The following is a 6,002-nucleotide window of genomic DNA, read 5'->3' on the forward strand; positions in this document are numbered from 1 at the left end:
AAAGGACGTGTGAATTTCCTTGGTGTGGTATTTTTACAAGACCCTTTGCTTGCAAGTGGCAGCAATCCAAAGAAAACTGGAGGAACCAAAAGGGAAAAGCAAGCAAACAAACAAAAAACAAAGGAATGTCCAGGTTCCTGTAGGGGTGGATACCACAGAAGTTCATAAAAATCTAAAAGAAGATGGGGAACCTGGGTGGCTCAGTGGGTTAAGCCTCTGCCTTCGGCTCAGGTCATGATCCCAGGGTCCTGGGATCGAGCCCCACATCAGGCTCTCTGCTCTGCAGGGAGCCTGCTTCCTCCTCTCTCCTCTCTCTCTCTGCTTGCCTCTCTGCCTACTTGTGATCTTGAAAGACCCCCCCCACCAGTCGTTAACTAATTAACTGTGCTTTTGTTGTGTAAAAGTACCCCTCCTCCCCTTGCAATGAAAAGACCCTTCCCCCAGGGTTGAATTCAATGTAACTGTTTTTTTGCCTTTCTGTAACCACTTGGCTTTTAGGGCATCACACTTGACTCCTGTTTGAACAAGATACCCCCTCCTAATAGCCGGGGCATGGTCCCGTAGGTCACGTAGGCAAGGGGGCTGCATGGTCCCGTAGGTCACGTAGGCAAGGGGGCTGCATGGTCATGTAGGTCACGTAGACAGGATGCCTTTCTGCCCAGTAATAAGGTCAAACTTCCCCTCTTTGTTTCCCCTTCCCGCTTTTCTCTTCGCGTGTGGGGGGTCTTCCAGGGCCAATCCACTAACACCAAAGTATGCCTTTTTCAAAAGTTCAAACTGTCCACCAATCAGTTTCACCCCACCCAAAACTTGTTTGTACCTTTCTATAAAAGACCCCGCTTCACTCCGGTCGGTGTGCTCAGTTAGCTGGAGCTGCCGACCACCCGCCGGTACCTGCGTGACAATAAACCTCTTGCTGTTTGCATCCAGTGGCAGTGTTGGATTCTTGGGTAAGGGGATCCGCGGGTCTTTCATTTGGAGGTCCCACCGAGATCATTGGACTCCTGCCCACGGATCCAACTGACTCCCACCGGGAGGTAAGCTGGCCAGCATTTCAATTTTAATAGCTGTGTGTTTTTGTCTCCTGTCTCGTGTTCTTGTTTGTCTCTAGTCTTGTGAGGCCTCTGTTTGACCTATACTGCAGGTAGCGGTATAGTTTTTGTACAACAGCGTGCGTTGTTGCTCTGTATTCTGTAGGCAGCTTGAGAAGGAGTTGACGAACTCGGACTTCTCCCCTGCCGCCCTGGGGGACGCCCCAGGGATCAGAGGGGCCCGATTTTTGGGGGCCCCGCAGGTAGCCGAGGGTTATATCCGTCTGTCTGTTCCAGAGGTGCCTCAGCTCTGGACGGAGTCTGTCCACCGCAGGGAGACCTCGAGGCTCCCTGGGCCGGTGGAAACCTTGCTTTCGGTAGTATACCGAAACCGCGCAGCGACATCTTTGTTAATTGTTTTGTGTGTCCTACTCGTTGTCCTTGGTGTTTTCTTTGATTCTAAAATGGGGCAAACTCTCACAACCCCTTTGAGCCTCACTCTAGGCCACTGGAAAGATGTTCAGATCCGAGCCAACAACTTATCGGTGGAGATCAAAAGAAGAAGATGGCAGACTCTCTGCACCTCTGAATGGCCCACCTTCAAGGTCGAATGGCCTGTAGAGGGAACCTTTAACATCAATGTTATCTTACAGGTCAAGGAGCAAATCTTCAATCAAGGACCACAAGGTCGTCAGGACCAAGCACCTTATATAATAGTCTGGGAAAGCCTGGTCAAAGAGCCCCCCCCCCCCGTGGGTCTTTCCCTTTGTTCCTCCTTGCCCTCCCTTAAGCCCCTGGGCGCCGCCTCCGCCGGCTTCTACCCCTCCCCCAGCTTCCTCCACTCCACTGGCCCCACACCCCACACCAACTCCTACTGATCCTTCCAAACCGCCCACCTCTTCCAGCCTTTACCCTGTAGTCCCTATTGACCCTCCCTCGTCCAACAACAACTCCTCTCTGTGGCGCCCCAGGCAGGTCCTCCCTCCCGAGGAATCCCCTTTAATAGACCTCCTAACCAAGGACCCCCCCACCTTACCATCCTCCCAGGGCGACACTCAGCCCCAAGGGGGAACCAGATCCTCCATCTCCAATCGCTGGCAGAGTTAGAAGCCGACAAAGACCAGAACAGGAGGAGACTTCTAGACTCTTTCCCTTTCGCCAAGGGAGGGAACCAGGGAGCCTCCAATATTGGCCCTTCTCTGCATCAGACTTATACAATTGGAAGTCTCAAAACTCTTCCTTCTCACAGGACCCCGTGGCCCTAACCGCCTTAATTGAATCTATCTTAGTTACACATCAGCCTACCTGGGATGATTGCCAGCAGCTCTTGCAGGCTCTCCTCACTACAGAGGAAAGACAAAGGGTATTTTTAGAGGCCAGAAAAAATGTCCCAGGGGACGACGGAAGGCCCACACAACTTCCTAACGTAATAGATGAAGCTTTCCCTCTGACTCGCCCTGACTGGGAATTCAATACGGCTGCAGGTAGGACCCACCTACGTCTTTACCGCCAGTTACTTATAACAGGCCTCCATAATGTGGGGCGCCGCCCCACTAATTTGGCCCAGGTAAGGCAGGTGACTCAAGGTAAGGAGGAATCTCCAACCGCCTTCCTAGAAAGGCTTAAAGAAGCCTACCGCAGATATACGCCTTTTGACCCAGACAGTGATGAACAGAGAGGAAATGTCTCCATGACATTCATCTGGCAGTCAGCTCCAGACATTAGAAATAAGCTACAGCGTTTGGAGAATCTACAAGATTTTTCTTTGCAGGATTTATTGAAAGAGGCAGAAAAGATTTTTAATAAAAGAGAGACTCAGGAGGAGAAAGAAGAACGACTTAGGAAGTTGCAGGAGGAAAAAGAGGAAAAGCTAAGGAAGGAAGCTGAAGAGAAGGAAGAAAAGCGAGAACGTAAACGAAACAAGGAACTTAGTAAAATATTGGCCACCGTAGTGCAAGGCAGTCAGAGCTTAGGGATAGGGGAGTCAGATAGGGAGGGAGACGTAATGAGGCTTCGGATAGACCAGGACCAATGTGCCTATTGTAAGGATAGAGGACATTGGGCCAGAAACTGCCTGAAGAGGCCTAAGGGAAATACTAAGCAAGTTGCAAGACTTATGGCTTTAAATGAAGACTAGGGGCGTCAGGGTCAGGAGCCCCCCCCTGAACCCCGGGTAACCCTAACCGTTGGGGGGCAACCAATCACCTTCCTAGTAGATACAGGGGCTCAACACTCCGTTTTGACTAAGAACCCGGGGCCACTCAGCAACCGGATGGCCTGGGTTCAAGGAGCCACCGGAGGAAAGCAATATCACTGGACTATGGACAGGAAAGTACACCTGGCCTCAGGTAAAGTTTCTCATTCATTTCTTCATGTTCCCGATTGCCCCTATCCACTTCTGGGTAGAGACTTATTAACCAAACTCAAAGCCCAGATCCATTTTGAACCACAGGGGGCCACCGTAACCGGCCCTAATGGGACTCCTCTACATGTCCTCACCTTACAATTGGAAGAGGAATATAGACTACATGAGAAGCCCTCTCAACCTCAGAGGGACATAGAATCCTGGCTCACATCTTACCCGGATGCCTGGGCAGAAACAGGAGGAATGGGACTGGCTATCCAACAGCCCCCCATTCACATACAGTTAAAGGCAACCGCCGTTCCTGTCAATGTTAAACAGTATCCCATGTCCAATGAGGCCTATCAGGGCATCAAGCCACACATACGGCGGTTACTAGACCAGGGCATTTTGGCCCCATGCCGGTCTCCTTGGAACACCCCTCTGTTGCCCATCAAGAAACCCGGCACCAATGATTACCGGCCAGTTCAGGACCTCAGGGAGATCAATAAGAGGGTAGAAGACATCCACCCTACAGTGCCCAACCCTTACAACTTACTTAGCACCCTGCCTCAACCCATTCCTGGTATACCGTCTTGGACCTCAAGGATGCTTTCTTCTGTTTAAGACTGAGTCCGCAGAGCCAGCCTCTCTTCGCCTTTGAATGGAGGGACCCAGACTTAGGAATATCAGGCCAGCTGACCTGGACTCGGTTACCGCAAGGGTTCAAGAACAGCCCAACGCTGTTCGATGAGGCTCTTCACCAGGACTTGGCCGACTTTCGGGTAAGGCACCCCTCCCTGATCCTGCTTTAATACGTCGATGACATCCTACTGGTGGCCACCAATGAGGAAGACTGCCGGACGGGTACTGGGGATCTCTTAACAACCCTAGGCCAATTGGGATATAGGGCATCCGCCAAGAAGGCCCAGATTTGTCAGGTTAGAGTCACCTACCTGGGCTATGAACTATATGATGGCCAACGGTGGCTAATGGCTGCAAGGAAAGAAGCTATTTCTAACATTCCTGCGCCTCAAAACCATAGGCAACTGCAAGAGTTTCTAGGAAAAGCGGGCTTTTGCAGACTATGGATCCCGGGATTCGCAGAGATAGCGGCCCCTCTATATCCATTAACTAAACAAGATACTCCTTTTGTTTTGACTGAGCATCAGCAACAGGCGTTTGATCATATCAAACAAGCGCTTCTTGAGTCTCCGGCATTAGGCCTGCCAGATATAATGAAGCCCTTTGACCTCTTCGTTGATGAAAAACAAGGCTTCGCTAAAGGGGTCTTGACCCAAAGACTCGGGCCTTGGAGACGCCCCATCGCCTATCTCTCTAAGAAATTAGACCCCGTAGCGGCCGGCTGGCCCCCATGCTTAAAGATGATAGCAGCAATTGCAGTCCTTATTAAAGACGCCACCAAATTGACACTGGGACAGCCCCTAACCATACTAGCTCCACATTCAGTGGAGTCTTTAATCAGACAACCAACGGACCGCTGGCTGTCAAACGCCCGCCTGACTCATTATCAGTCCCTCCTCCTGGACCCAGACAGGATTCAGTTCTGGCCTGTGGTAACTCTTAACCCTGCGACCTTGCTGCCCACTCCTGGAGAGACGCCGCCATTACATGACTGTCACCAGATCCTTGCAGAGACGCAAGGGACACGACCCGACCTGACTGATCAGCCCATGAAGGATGCAGATCTGACCTGGTATACAGATGGCAGCAGCTATCTACAAGATGGGAAGCGATGGGCAGGGGCGGCCATCACGACCGACTCTCAGCTTGTATGGGCAAGCGCGCTACCAGAAGGTACATCAGCACAATGGGCAGAGCTGATAGCCCTGACCCAGGCCCTCCAACTGGCAGAAGGTAAGAGTCTTAATGTCTACACAGACAGTAGATATGCTTTTTCCACTGCCCATGTCCATGGAGAAATCTATAGGAGGAGGGGACTGCTCACCTCAGATGGCAAAGAAATCAAGAATAAAGCCGAGATATTGGCCTTATTAAAAGCCTTATTCCTTCTCAAACGGCTGAGCATAATGCACTGTCCTGGCCACCAGAAAAAGGAGACCCCTGAGGCAAGGGGAAACCGCCTGGCTGATACAATGGCTAAACAGGCAGCCCTGGGACCCCAATTGCTAACTGTCACTATACTTACTGAGACAGAAGACATAGATAATGCCACCATTTGGAATTATGAGGAAGCCGACTTGGACTATGTACAAAAACTGGGAGCTGACTATAATCCAGCCCTCAATCGATGGGAATACAAAGGGAAAGCTATAATGCCCATAAAAATGGCAAAGGAGCTAATAACTCACCTTCATCGGCTAACTCACCTGAGTGCAAACAAAATGAAGGCCCTCATGGAAAAGGCCAACTCAGAAAGCTATTTCCCCAAACTAAATTTTCTTCTTCATCAAGCAGCTGCTAATTGTAGAGCCTGTGCTCAAGTCAATCCTGGAAAGACTGTTATTGGACCAGGTGTCCCGGCATGCGGGTGGCGACCTGGCACACACTGGGAAGTTGATTTTACCGAGATTAAACCTGGCATGTATGGATATAAGTATCTCTTAGTATTTCTAGACACCTTTTCAGGATGGACAGAAGCTTTTACT

This window comes from Mustela nivalis, assembly GCF_964662115.1.
Source record: "Mustela nivalis genome assembly, contig: HAP1_SCAFFOLD_889, whole genome shotgun sequence".
In the NCBI taxonomy this organism is placed as follows: Eukaryota; Metazoa; Chordata; class Mammalia; order Carnivora; family Mustelidae; genus Mustela; species Mustela nivalis.